This window comes from Numida meleagris, chromosome 6 (assembly GCF_002078875.1).
Source record: "Numida meleagris isolate 19003 breed g44 Domestic line chromosome 6, NumMel1.0, whole genome shotgun sequence".
In the NCBI taxonomy this organism is placed as follows: domain Eukaryota; kingdom Metazoa; phylum Chordata; class Aves; order Galliformes; family Numididae; genus Numida; species Numida meleagris.
The window spans coordinates 39,723,349-39,738,674 of NC_034414.1; the positions used below are offsets into that span (position 1 = coordinate 39,723,349).

At 44.3% G+C, this 15,326-nt stretch overlaps 1 protein-coding gene across 1 annotated transcript in view; it reads left to right on the top strand.

Annotated features, from left to right (window-relative positions):
• ESRRB (estrogen related receptor beta) overlaps window positions 1-15,326 on the top strand; it is a 156,527-nt gene that overhangs the window by 3,432 nt on the left and 137,769 nt on the right. The window lies entirely within an intron of this gene.

Genomic DNA, 15,326 nt, shown 5'->3' on the forward strand with positions numbered 1-15,326 from the left:
GATTAGCAGATCCTGGTTTGTGAATGGCCACATCTCTTGGCTCAGATGGCCTTTGGCTGCTGAAAGAACAGGAATGGAGAACTCCATCCCCCTGTTTGCAATTAGTGATCATTATTAAATGCTGACAGTGTGTTCTCTCATGTATCTGGATTTTGTTTACGCACTGGTTGTTGCCATAAGCTTTCTGTGCTGTAATGTCTTGCGTTAGCTGCTGTTGAAAGAAGTCCAAGTAACAGTGTGCTTTGAGGAGGATGGGGATGACTTGGCACAGACAGAGCAGTTCTGAGGGAAGGATGAAAATGGGTTTAGTTAAGTGGGAACCTGGCAAGGAGTAAATGGCAGTACCTCCTTGCACATCTCTGTGCTCAAGTGTGATGCCAAATTTTTTGAGGGGGATGAGGAGCTAGAGAGAGGGTGAAACTGAAGGCAGGGGGATAAGCTACCCATGGAAATGGTTTGGCAGAGAATGCTTTTAGCAGACATAGTGTATTTGGGTGAACAGGTGGTGGTTGAGGTAGGAAGTGTGGCACCTAGTGCAGGAGACTGCAATTGCTGGAGGTGACCATGCGAAAATGATAAGAGAACTTGGGCTGTATGTACAGGAGGAAGAAGAAGAGATTAAAAGCAGAGAGAAGAAGGGAAAAAACAAATACAACCACTGAATCCCTAGTGGCTTGAAGGGCATCGTAGTTGTAACAGACAAGAGAATGGCCTCTGATCCTCCCGTGGGGTAGAGGAGACTGATTCCGTTGTGCAGGGTTCACAGAGCACCTAGAAGGCCTAAGGTGCAGTGTCGGGGTTAAATAGTAAGGCATGTGCTTCAGCTTCCTGCCCTGCTTTGCAGTGCTGCAGCAGTGCATGGAACACCAAGCATCCTGAGTTGGCCCTTATGGAGATCAGGTCTCCCGTGTGTCTGTGACAGAATTCAAAGAGAACTCAATCAAGAGGAAATGTGCCTGGATTTGTATAGTTTGGTTATGAGGAGACAGCATCTTGAGAGTTCTGTGTCACCACATCCCATCTGCACAGAACGGTTGCAAGGGATTATGTTAAGATAATAAATAAAAATAAAGGGAGTAATTTTTTTCTTTTTCTAAGGCCACTTCTGCCACTTCTCCTCCTCTCCTCTCTTCAGTAAGGAAGTGGAACATTAACTGGTAATAATTAACATAGCTTCCTGGAGTGCTACTAGGGCAAAAGGCTTGATGCGTTTCTTCATGCAGTGGGAACAGACAAAGAAGGATGTCATGAGGATGGTTTGTCTTTGTGGAATGCACTCACTAACTGCTAACATGTGGCCTGACTGGTCACAGGCTGCCTTTGCCTGTCTGAGCCACATTCCTAAAATACAGGTGGCTTCAGTGGCTGCAGAAACTAGACCCTTGATATTCCCTGGTCTCCAGGAGTGGAGTAGGGTGAGTAGGATTATCAGGTACTATTTACTTATTGCTGAGGTCTGCTGTGTATAACGGTCCCTCTGCATATTGCCATTTCATCCTGGGAATAATCTGATGGAGTCTACTGCAAGCATGTCTCCAGAGTATCTTTAACAGCAAAAATGACTGCTGTTAGTTATTTTATATATTTTGGATACATGGCTCTGGTAATCCAGAGCTTGCTTGTGGTGACAGTCTCCATTTACTCCAACTAGAAAGATACTTTCCTCCAGCCACTGCTCAACTTGCCCACTTGGAATGAGTACCTCTGTTTTTCCATCTCTTACTTAGTCTTTCCTGATCTTTCCAACCCTCTGATGTTGCTTTGCCACTGCTCTTCTCCCATAGTCCATGTTCAGGTATGGCTGTTTGAAAGCAATCACTGTCAACATTTGTCATTAATCTGTTTCCATTTTTATTTATAAAAGAAAGAGAGAGAGAGAGAGAAAGGAACAGCAGCAGTAGCAGGGCAATTGCAGATGAATAATGAAAGGATTCATCACAGCCATACCAGGATATATATATTTTTTGCAGCCAAGCGAGACGGATTCCCATCACAGCTCGGGGACTCGTTCCACACAACCACTCATCTTTCATGCTGGGGGAAGGGAAAGGTGGAGACAGTATCATTATGGATGTAACAGGGCTCTGAAGTGACTGGTCAAGGTTGCTGCTTCAGTCACGAGGAATCTGCTTACAGGAGTTTTCTCTCCGCCGTGTATTGTTGCCTTCTACAGCAGCCTGCTGAGAAAGAGAGGGAGGCTGAGTGTTTGCAAACAGGGAAACTTGCTGAGTGCTCAGATCGCTAAAGAAGGTCAAGATGGCTGGTGAGGAAATAACACGGGTGAGGAGCAAGGGACACGCTGATCATTCTTTCTCGCTGTTTTGTTTCTGAGCCCACACTCATGTTTGTGGTCATATCAAGAATGAGCTTTCAGCTTGCCCTATCCCCCCAGCTTTACAAATCCATCTTCCCTGGTGAGCAGTGACATTTTTTCTTCTTGTCCATTATTAGTAAGTAAGGTGGAAGAAAAATGATCAGATGGAGAATGCCAAAATACTCTGGAGTCCCAAAGTCCAGAAGAGAAATAACTATCATTTAAAACAAACAACCCACAGCCAAAACCCCAGATAGGCCCATTTGATTAAGATGTGCATTCAAAGCCGGAAAGATTTTTGTATTCACCTGTCTGCCACATTCAGGGGAGCCAGGCCGGGGAGTGGGCTGTGCTGAGTGATTCTGAGAGGTGCAACTGCAGTTGCCATGTCTGCTCCTGGATTTTTGGAAGGAGCCTGAGATCAGACCGTATATATATATATTTTTTTGTCTAGTGAAGACCTCCAGCATGCTGGTTTACTGGACAGAATGTTCTCTTTTCACATGCTGCAACCACGTGTTTTTCTGGTCGTCATTTACACTTCCAATTGTGAGAGCACATTGGCCCCCAAGAGACCTTATCGCAAAGGACTGTTTTTGTCTGATCTCTTGGCATCCTAGAGTTCTTCAAGCACCTCTGGCAAGGCAGTAGCATCAGGGTATTCCTGTATTAAATCTTTCCTCTTAACTGAAGCACAAGTGCCACTGGAGGCAATTCCAGTTGGATGGGAGGGTACAGTAAAATGCCATAGCTGAAGCAATCCTTAATAGAGGAAGACAAGCGGTTATATTGCTTTGTTGTGTCCCTTGGCAAGGGGAAAGAGAGCTTTCGCTGATCTTTTCTATTCCAGACCCTCCTTTTAGTGCTCTTTTCTGTATGAAATAGCAGTCTTGCCAGCAGTAGAGGGATCAGGGAGAGGGACCTGTTTCTCAAGCTGTCCCTCCCTCTCCCTCTTGTGCCCAAGGGATGCAACACAATGTTCGGAAGCTTAGACACAACTTAGTCTTGTATTTTCTACCATTTCCCTTCCAACATATAGGAACCATTTTGTCCATTTCTCCATATCCTGGCTCTGAGTTGTGACAGATTATTATAAACTGGATGTTACTCAGTTTGACTACATGGTCCAGCTCCATTCAGACATCCTACTAGATTTAAGTTCCCATCCTAAAAGGATCTGGCACTGAGACAAGTTTTCTGTTGAACGTGGAAACCATCATGTGTTTGGGCAGTGCCATAGGAAGAGTCTACTACGTAAGGTGTTTGCTTATTCCAGAAAAGAAAGGTGGCTTCAGCCATGAGAGGTCTCATCCTTGAACAGCTGCAGAAGCTGGTCTGTACGACAGCCTGTGTGGCTGATGGCTTCTTACACCTCTGCTGGAGGATCTCGCTGTTATATGCTCCTACAGTATGGTCACTAAAGATTGCTTTGCTTCTGTGGAGGCAAGACACTGTTAATACTAATGGTTACCTCCTGGCATCAATTGCATGTATCCGACTGTTTGGATGTTAGGAAAAAAGAAAAAAAGAAAATCAGGTTACTTGCACTTATAGTGTAGACTTACAAAACTGGGCTGAATGCAAAGATGAGAAGTCTTGAGCAGTTTCTCTTTTATTTGTGGGATTGCGGATTATTAGTAGAAGGCTAGCTTTATCACAACTGGGAGGTTACTTTGCTTCTTATTGGTACTTTCCAGGTAGGTACAAACTTTGGATGTGTAATAAATGTATAATATCATGTTTGTGGAGGAGACAGTTCCCTTCTGACTCCAAATACCTCAGCAGTTGGTTTAAGAGATCTCATTTCCGCAGTCTCCTTTGTCTTGGCGATATTTTTACTGAATTATTTTCTTTCAAGTTTTGTATTTTAGTGACTCCATGCATTTGGAGTCCATGCAAGTGACATGTTTAGTGCCTTCATTATTTGACCTTTATATCCTTTCTGTCTAGTGTTCTTCTCTTCCATAGAATCCAGAAAAATATTCTTTGAGAGGATGTGGCTATTGTTGCAGTATTCCACTGTTGGTAGCAGTTTCTGGGCCTTGCCATGTACCCACACGCTATTTCAGACTGTAGAACCACTGCACAAGATGAAATATTCAAGAGGAAGACCAATTTGCTATCACAGGGTATCACTGATATATTTCATGTTTAACTAATATAAATAGTAATAAAAGTAATATAAATATAAACAATAAGATTTTCTTTAGCCTCAAATAGTCTGTAGAATATTGCAAACAAGAAAGTCATAGCTCTTGGTAAAGGCTTGTGATGCAGCATACAGACTTTTACTGGGACTGTCTCTTCCCAGGCATGTAGGCTCTTCTCAGTTGGAAATATTTAACACGCTATTAGTTTCTGATGTGTTCTCTAATATATTGGTGATCTCAATTTTTCCCAAGGGACTTCAAATTATGAGGATATAACCCAAGTGCACGTTTGCATAACCTGATTTGACATACTTCACTCCAGCTGATGCATAGTTGGGTTATTTTAAAGTTTTCATGGTAAGCATGCATAGAAATCTGTGTAGCATTCAGTGAGTGGTTGCTAAAGAACTTTAAACTCCTTATTTGGGAGATAGAAGTGTGTTCTTTCAACAAAGCAATCTGTGGACCCTGAGCAACTGCTGTAACCCAGGTACATGCAAAAAGAAGATCCATAGCAGTTGTGTTTGGAACAGAGATTTGGCTGGGGAGCAGAGCCCACACTTTTGAGATGCTGTTAGAGAAATATGACTTGGATTGGAAGCTAAACAAGTTTTTGCTCTTTATATCACCTTACTTTGTTATCCACTGTGTGGATTTTTTTTCTCTCACTCTGCTGGTGGTGTGTATGCATTTAGTTCTCTGTGAGTCCTACCAAAGTAGTGGATGCCACATTCAGAATGGTGTCTGCCTGTCCCCAGACTTCTTCCCTTGTGCTCTTTGCTTCTTTGAAGGAGATGCACACTCAGTGTGGATGCACTTCACTTCAGAATTCATACTGGAGATGGGGATGTGTTTTCGTGGTGACAGCAGCATGGTGGTAAGTGTTGTCCTGCTTTCTGTAGTCCCCATGCTTTGTGCTCCTAAGCTTTGCTTTCAGTAGCAGGATTGGTTTCTCTAAGAGCAGTGTAAGAGACCAAGCTATTGGCATCTGGGAATAGTATTCCTAAGCTAGTGCTAAATGGAGGCAGTTCAGCAGTGTCTTCCCTGGATGGGTCTGCCCTCCTGTGGCTACTTCCCCAAGGTCTCTCTCTGACTCCTTCCTGAGTCTGATGGGATGAGAACAAACCAAGTAATTCCATCATGGATTCCTGCAGCACTGAGAAGAATTGAGGAGCTATACTGATTTCAGTCTGTTTCTGCTGCATTGTTCTGCTTGAGGGCCTGAAAGCAGTGATGGCACTGGGGTATTGAGCTGTTTAATCTTACTGTGGAAGTGTCTAAAATGTCGCAAAACAATGAAAGAGTTGGTTCAACTGTTACTGAAATAATCATGGTGGCTGGCAGGCTGCACTAAGCCAGGGCAGAGACTCTTGGTTCTGTCTCAGGAAGAAACTGAATTCAAGTATCCTCCGAACGGTGGATGAGAAGATGACCTGTTCAAAGGTGCCTGGTCTGTATCCCTTTTGAGGATAGGCGGAGTTTCCCTGTTTGTATTTGAAATTCTTATGTGGTCCTGAATTTGTTTTGAAATTGCGAGGAACAGGGGTTTCTTCTATGTGCTCAGCTGAGTCTTACCAGAAAGTCCAGCTCTCCTAAACAAGGCTAATCCTTTGCTGATCTGTAACTGGAACCAGAGGCTGTAATTGGCATACGTTACTTGATAGTCCCTATATTTCTCCTTAGGAGACTGACGAGGGAAGGGAGAGAGAGCTGGGCTGCCTAGCTTGACCTTGCATTTTGTTTTTTTCCCTGTTGTTGTTTTGTTTTGTTTTCATTCTCTTTATACGCGCCTCTAATTGATCTTGAATAGAAGGGACAGTTAAAGAAGACGTTAAGGTGAAATGAAGCCATAACTGTGACTGGAGACTTTTATTAAGTGTGGCAAAGTTCCCTGGGCTGCGTAGAAATTGTTTATTGATTTTGGTATGGCTCGGTGCTCTAGAGTAATCACCCACAGAACTGCAGGAGAGAGAGTAGAGAGGAGAGTGCTTGGCCAGGCCCCTGTGGCCTCCTGCCCTGCTGCTCTTTTGCCTGTGCTGGCAGGCTCCTCTTCAGCCCATAAGTGGGCAGCCACAGCTGGTGGCTGGCTCCTGCACTTGGTGCTGGGCTCTGCCCTTCTGCTTGGGAAGCGCCTGGGGAGGGAGGATTTGACTGCAGATTATGCAGTGCTCAAGTGAGCATGGTGCTGGCGGGGGCTTTGGCTGCTCCTTGGCTCTTCCGCCGGTGGGTTATTGCATACAGGATCCCATGCTGGGCAGCAAGGTCAGCATGGCCTCCTTAGCCATGGGCAAGGCAGTTCTGTGATGGAGCAGAGGAATGTGTTTGTGTTTTTCAGTAGCATCTAGGAGAGGTTTTGGCAAGTGCGCCTTGCTAAAGCACCCTAAATTACACTGGCCCCTCATTCTGAGGGGGAAATGGACATGGAAGCAGTTTTATTGGCATTTGATTGGATATGTGAGTGAATTCTCAGAGACACATGGCACAGTTCTTGATACTCTCTCTTCTACGGGAAAGGTGCTGGTAATAAAACAGAGCCTTTATTGTCTCATCTCTCTCCATTATTCATAGTGCTTATTTTTACCATCTGGTAGCATAAGTTGGTTTAATCTCCTTCCTTCTTTCTACGGAAGATTTCAGTGGGCTCCTATAGTGTGGTCGGTGGGTGAATGTTGTTTAGATGTTAATCAGTGTGCAGAGGAAAGGAAAGGGGACTTGCCCACTTGGTTAGGGCTCCTTTAAACCTTTGTCTTTAATAAGGATGTCAGAAACTCTGATGTTAGAAGTGAAACAACAAGCTGAGTTGCCTTCTTAATCATCTGTTCTGTGTATAAGAGTGGAATTATGAAACCAGAGTAAAGATAAGATCCTCCTTTGAATCACTAGGCAAAGTTTTCAGGATGCCATGTAGATGCTATAAAGATCTTCTTTCTGCTTTGCACGAATATTATGTTTCTTTAATGAAAAAGATGTGGAAATGTGTATTAGTTTAAAATCTAATTTCCTACAGGCCACAGTGTTAATGGAAGGTAAAATATCTCTAAAGTGGTGGCAATTTAACTCCCATATAAAGTGTTTAGAAATGGGATAAAATAATAAAAATTTGCATCTCCCTAGGGAGTTCTCTGACAAAAATGACACATGAATGTAAGTGCTAGGAACAGCAGTAACAACTTCAACTCTGGTCTTTTTGGCTGGTTTTTTTTTTTTTTTTTTTTTTTTTTTTTTTTGTCCCTGTAATAAAGTAAAAAAAAAATAAAATGTAACTTACTGTGGAATGAGCGCAGTGAATTATGCTGATGTGGTCTGTGTACTTTGGCTAGGAAGTGTGAATGCTGTAATGGAATCTGCATCACTCTGCATTGGTACTTCAAAGCATATACTGTGTATGTACATCACGTAAACTTTTGTAATGCTTGGTTGCTTGAATGAACTAAGAAGACGGATTTATTCTCCCTCTTTCTCTCTCTCTCTCAAAAATATTTTAGTTAAAGCTGCAAGACTTTGTCTTGTGGCTTGAGTTTCCCAAATGCAAGTTCTTGCTGATAATGGCTGTAGCTTTACTGTTCCTCATGCTTCTGTGAGAGATTTTTGAGCCCCCATCCCTGGGAGGAGCGAGCTGGCTTTTAATTCCTCAGTCCAGCACCTCAGGCTGAAGGAGTTATTTTTAACCTGCTTTGACCTCTGCTTGAGCAAGAATAAAATAGGGATTGGACGGAATATGACAAATCAATAGGTTATCCCAGCAGATGTGATCTTTGGCACCGTTTTGCCTTGGACACTTGCTGCGGTAACAAAGATAAATGGTGATTTGTTAACATTGTGATCTAGGGACTGGGTGGCTCAGTGGATCGTGTGGTGACCTCTGGCCTCCAGGTCTCCAGGCTGCGAACATCAAGATGAAATCTCATTCTGATAGTAGGAAGGGATAAAAGGTCCACAAGGGTTGGGTGGTTTTGGCTTGGTGCTAATCATAGCGCTCCACAAAACAATTGAGCAAGAACTGAATAAGCAATACCTCCTGGCAAAAGGAGCTGCAGCAGTAGGGAACTGGTGGTCTGTTACTGTGTGCTGAGTCTTAGAATGCTTTTATGGAGTGACACCAGCGCCCTCAGAACTGCTTTGTCTCTTAGCCTACCTATCAGGGAGGACTTGCACCAGGGACAATTTGCAGTAGATCTCAGTAAGAGGGGAAATTGGCTGTCTGAAATCAGCTTCCCTTTCACTTTCTGGGACACTTCCTGCATTTCTTTTGACCCTTGACTGATTGCTGAAGGATAGCAATGAGGTTTTCCTATGAGTTGAGCTATGGGAAACAGCAAATACAACCAGGCTAGCTGTGAGCCAGTCATGTCTTGACTGACCTTGTGCAAACTGTCCATACATCCAGCAGATAGAAGCCCTGCAGATAGCTTTTAGTAAGTTCTTACGTGTGCACGGTCCATCTTGCAGCAGTCTGTGATAGTGCATTCTGCTCGGGATGCAAACAAATTCCTGCAACAGAAATTCATCAAGGATGTTGGCAAGGTTCATATGTATTTGTGGGTGTTGTAACTGATCTTAGGTAAATGGGCTTAAGCAGCAGTGAGTTCTTGTCTGCCTCAGTTGGTTTTCAGTTCCTCTTACCATGAGGAGGCAGTATGGCAGTATCTCATTCTAAGCTGAACCTTTCAGCTTGGGTCTGGAACTCCAAGATGGGTGTTTTGCCATGTTCTGTCCTCTCAGCCTTGAATAAGGGAGTAAAGCACTTGCACCTGCTACGGGGCAAGGGATCTAGTAACTGCTTTATTGATGCATCCAAGATGCTTACCTATTGCATGATCTTTCTCATGTGGTAGATCCAAGGATTACATGAGGGCTTATGTTGTGCCTGGAACTCACAAGTCTGCCTCTGTGACAATCCCTTACAGCATCAGTTCCACTTTGTACTTTGCACTGGGCTACGCGTTGCTGTGTTATAAAGAATGATGTGAATTATGTGGTTGAGAGTAGCCTCTCTCATTTTTCTTCATCTCACCAATCTGTATGTTGTATGTAAACCAATGAGTTGGAACTGCAATGGGCCAAGGCAAGCTTCTGCTAGTGTCCCTGTCTAGTGTTGTCTTACCACTGACAGTTGCTCGTGGATCTCAGATGGGAAGCCATTTTTCAATCCATAGATTGCATACCCTGTAGGTTGCTCACAGCACTCATTTGCTGCTTAAGATTTCTTAAAAGAAAGCTTGAGCCAAATAATCTTGTCCTTGCTCTCATCTTCACAAGCAGATGGTGGTGGGAGACACAGGTTTGTGATAACTTCTTGTTTCAGACCAAGGCACGCTTCTGTACCCTGCTCAGCTGCTTGTTCTGTCTCATACTGTTCCAAGCCCCTCATGATGTTTGTTTCTCCGAAAGCAGGGGATGCAGCCACCACTTCACCCCTAGCTCTGTCCCTCACTGCCATGGGGACAAAGATCTCCCTGTCAGTACCTGGACAGAAGTCTGTGTTCCTCTCCCATACAGCCCATCTCAGAGCTTGCCCTGGCTCCATGCTGTGGGGAGAAGAGAGCACTGGGCAGACTGAAAGTAGCATGTCCAGCTCACCATGCCCCTGCAGTCAGCATGCCACTGTCTTCCAGCTGCCACCACAGCCTCCTCCAAGCTCCTGCCCCTCTGCCCTTTGCAGAGTACATTTGGGGCTGAACTTGGGGCTTGTACTGAATAGGGATAGCAGTGTGGTTGGTGGGCCAGGAATGTGTTAGGACCTGCATGTGAAATAACACCAAAATTGGCTGTGGCAGAAGCCTTGCAACAGATGTCTAGGTGTGCTGCACTGGCACTGCTATCTTTACCTACCAGGCCTGTCATTCTGTCTTAGGAAAAAAAAGGAAGAAAGAAGAAAAAAAGAAAGGAGGGGAAAAAAAAAAAAAGAGCTAAAGAGAGAAGGTAGCAAGGTAGCAGCCTAACAAGACCTAGTTTCCATTGTATTTTTAGCATCTGATTTTATTTTTTCCATTATAATTCGGAATTAACTCTTTCATTGTTTTGTCCAGGCTGAGATCAAGCTTAACTCATCTAGAGTTCTCTGCCAACATCCATTTTGTCCTTTTCAGAATATGGGAATTTTACTGTCACTGCTTCAGTCTTTCCCTGAGTTTTGTGGATTTGTTGCTTGTTTGTTTTTAAAGAAAAAGTATTGAGATCACTGGTTTGATTCTTGGAGGCTATTGGTATAAATTATTCTGTTACATCCTGAAGACATCCAGAGATGGAGGTTGTGCAGCCTCTCTGTGCAGCTTGTACCAATCCTTAACTGTCTTCATGATGGAAAAGCTTTTCCTTCTATCCACACTGAACCTCTTGTTTCCATTTATATCTGTTGTGTATTGCTGTTCCACCATGTGCATCTGTAAAGAGCCTGGATCAATCTTCTTGACAAGCTACTGATAGGTATTGAAAGTCTGCTGCTAGGTCCCTCCAAAGCCACCTTCTCTCCTGGCTAAACAAGCCTGGTTCCCCTCCCAGTCTCCCATTACAAGGAAGTGCTTCAGCATCCCAACCAACCTGTTAGCTTTCTATTTGATTTTCACCGCTTTATCAGTCTCTTGTACTGGGTCTCCCATATTCTAGATGTTATCTGCCAAGTGAAGGAAATTGTTGCATCTATTGACCTACTGGCTGTGGTCCTGTGACTACAGCTCAGGATACTGTTGGCCATTTTTGCTGCCAAGCCACGCTGCTGGCCCCCAGGTCTGCTTCAGCAAAGCTGCTACTCAACCAGTCATGCTATGGAATGCACTGCTGCAGTGGTTTATTTCTTGCAAGGTGTAGGGCTTTGTGTTTGTCCTTGTTGAATATTGTAAGGTTCATGTTAGCCCAATTCCTGCAGCTTGTATAGGTCCTTCTGCATGACAGCCATGCCTTAAGATATTGAGTGGTCTCCCCCCGCCACTTGGTGTCAAGTGCAAATTTGATGTGACAGAGCGCATTTTCATCTTCCACATCATTCATACAGATGTGAAACTGGTCAGATCGCAGGATACACCCTTGCATACCTCTTGTTGTTGACCTCCAGGTAGTATATAAGATCATCAGGTTTTAATCCATCTGACAGCCCACTCGTAATCTTATATCAATCTTGGGACATTCTGGGAAATTGTATTGAATGCTTTGGTAGAGTTAACGTAAATGGCTTCCATGCCTTTCTCCTTGTCCACAAATCCTGCCATTTTATTGTAGAAGGTACTCAGTTTGGTCAGGCATGATTTGTCCATGGAATATCCACGCTGTTTCCAGTCACCTTCTCCTTCATGTGCCCAGAAGTATGTTCTAAAGGGATTTACTACATCCTTTTCCCAAGGACATCCATGTGAGGATGGCTGACCCTAATTTCTTGGATTTTTGACCTGTCTTGAAGATGGATCAGAAGGAACCTTATAGGTCAGAAAGAAACCCATAGCTTTTAAAGTCCATTACTTTGAGCTGCTTTTTGCTTAGCTCACAGTCAGCACAGCATAGCTGGTAGCGTTCATGGATAACATAAGAGAAAGCTTTCTGTCTGCCTCAGATTAGCTAGCAAGAGACAGGAGAAGCCATGAAGTGATGATCTTAGATACAGGTTGCAGTGTAGTTGAAATCTAGACTTTAAGCAGTGGCTGATGATGTCGAAGGTTTGCTGCTTGCTCCCTGATCACAAGCTTTGGGTGGGTACATTATTTCAGAGAATCATAGAATGGTTTGAGTTGGAAGGGACCTTTAAAATCATCTAGTTCCAATCCCCCTGCTATAGGCAGGGATACCTCCCTCTAGACCAGTTTGCTTAAAGCTCCATCCAGCCTGGCTTTGAATGCTTCCAGTGAGGAGCATCCACATCCTCACTGGACAGCCTGTGGTAGTGCCTCCCCACCCTCACAGTAAAGAATTTCTTCCTGTTATCTAGTTTAAATCTACTCTCTTCCACTTTAAAACCCTTTCCCCTTATCCTGTTGCTACATGCTCTTATAAAAAGTACCTCCCTAGCTTTCCCGTAGGCTCTCTTCAGGTACTGGAAGGCTGCTATAAGGTTCCCCTGATGCCTTTTCTTCTCTGGGCTGAAGAGTTCCAGCTCTCTCAGCCTGTCCTTGTAGGGGAGGTGCTCCCAGCCCTCTGTTCGTCTTCATGCCCTCCTCTGGACCCACTCTAACACCTCGATGTCTTCCTTGTGTTGGAGCCCCAGAACTGGATGCAGTGCTCCAGGTGGGGTCTCACAAGAGCAGAGTAGAGGGGCAGAATCACCTCTCTCAACCTGCTGGTCATGGTTCTCTTGATGCAACCCAGGATATGGTCGGCCTTCTGGGCTGCAAGCGCACATTGCTGGCTCATGTTGAATCTTTCATCAATCAACACCCCCAAATCCTTCTCCTCAGGGCTGCTCTCAAGCCATTCTCTGCCCAACCTGTATCTGTGCTTGAGATTGCCTCAACCCAGGTACAGGACTTTGCACTTGGCCTTGTTGAACTTCATGAGGTTGTCAAGCCTGTCCAGGTCCCTCTGGATGGCATCCCTTCCCTCCAGCGTGTCAGCTGCACTGCTCAGCTTGGTGTCATCTGCAAACTTGCTGAGAGTGCACTAATCCCACTGTTCATGTGGCCTACAAAGATGTTAAATAACACCTGTCCCAGCACCGATCCTTGAACACCGCACATCAGCCATCTCCAGTAGGACATTGAGCCACTGACTGCAACTCTGAAACAAAGATCTCTGAGGGATTCAGTTCAGTGTCTTTGAAGCCCTTTCTCTGCAATTCCGTGCAGTGTCACTGCCTCTCTCTGCCAGCTCTGTATCTCTTTCCTGAGGAGGAAAATGGACCTGTACTCCAACCCAGCAGATGTCATGCATAGTGGAAGGATATGTTTGTCCTGTCCTCTTCCCTGAGAGATGTTGAGATAAAAAATAAATTGATTTCTGTTGCAGGTCTCAGAATGAGATAACTAGAGCATTGGTATCATTCTTCTAAGATATATCTGTCGGCATTGTGATTAGTGATCCACAGGCAACTTAACCGCAGCAGTTGAAATTGAAGCTGCAGAGTTCCTCTGGATGTTGAGAGCTTTCTACACCTACTTCCTTCTTGCAAGAAGTTTGGAGAGATAATTTCCTTGTTGTTGGGCCAGGAACAAGGGAGATAAGGCTGAGAGAGAGGTGACCATCCTCTTTTCTTCTGCTGCTGGCCCCCAGTAGGAGTAGGAGGGCAAGTTCCAGCACATGTCATTTGTTGCTCACCTGTCAGTGCAGTGGCCTCAGGTGAGTGAAACAACTTAGCTCAGAAGCTGTCCTTCCACCAGCTCATGGGTGTCCAGATTTTTGGCTTGCCTGGGCTGCGCTGAGTGAAGAGGAATGATCTTGGGCTGCATATGAAATATATAGTTAATGCATATAAGTAACAAAATATATATATATATCTTAAATCATAAAGAGCAGCAAAACCATGAAAATAGTGGGATATTTGACCTTATGTTTGTGAAACTAATGCATCAGTCTAGTTCAGTGGAAGCTGCAGTTTTTAGTGAATTGTCAAGGTGTTGATCAGAAATTTTTGATTAAATTTTACTCTTCATAGAATCGTAGAATTGTTTAAAATGGAAGTGATAATTAAAGATCATCTAGTCCAACTCCCTGCAATGAACAAGGACACCTACAGCTTGATCAGGTTACTCAGAGCCCCATCCAGCCTGGCCTTGACCGTCTCCAGGGATGAGGCATCCACCACATCTCTGGGCAATCCGTTCCATACCCTTCTTCCTTATACCCAATCTAAATCTCCCTTGTTCTAGATTGAAATAATTTCCCTTGTCCTATCACCACACACCCCGCTAAAGAGTCCGTCCCCTTCTTTTCCATAGCTCCCCTTTAGATACTGAAAGGCTGCTCCCAGGTCTCCCCAGAGCTTTTCCTTCTCCAGGCTGAACAGCCCTAGCTCTCTCAGCCTGTCCTTGTAGGAGGGCTGTTCCATCCCTTGGATCATTTTGTGGCCCTCTGGATGCACTCCAACAGGTCCATGTCTCTCCTGTATGGAGGACTCCACATCTGCATGCAGTACTCCACGTGAGGTCTCACCAGCACAGAGTAGAGGGGCTTCATCCTTGTGTTTCATCCTTGACAACTGTTCGCAAGTGTACGTACTGCCATAAAGCGATGACATGAATAAGGCATTGTTGTGAAGCCAGGGATATTTCTTTCTAGTAGTTTAGGTCTTAGAGAAGTCTGTTAAAGAGGCGTGTCCCGATTTTTGAGTTGAATATCTGATTGCAACTCTATACATTCCATTTGAAAATTTGCAGGTAATGTATATATGTCAAAATGGAGTTGCAATATACAAAAATTCTCAAATTCCTGTATCAAAATGGAGAGCATGACTGCCTATTTTTTGTTGTTTACAAGGACTGTGTTTAGACAATGTAGCAAAATGTATACAATTATTTGCCCAAACTTGAGTTAGCACAAGGTACTAACACAACTGTACTTCAGTACAGTTAGTACTGAAGGTATGCTGGAAGTAAGGGACAGGGATGGATAGTTGGGAGGGCACAGCTACTGAAGTTCTTCTGATGGAGGTATCTCTGTGGAAATTGAGGTGGAAGAGAGAAAGGGAGGACATGGAGCTCTGAAGAGCAGGTAATGATGTCTGTAAAGGCAATGAGGAGAGTAGGCCAGGCCAGTGTTCCTGGCTTTCAGTTGCAGTTGCTTGTTCTCTCCCCATGTAGGAGGGGGAATGGAAGCTATAAAGTGGTCAAAGGATGATGGTTATCATCATAAAAGAATCCTATAAGCTTGAGACAGAAAGACCTGGTCTTCACCACTGAGAACCTGGTGTGTAATAGCCTGAAATGGCTATTGAAGTGGGATAG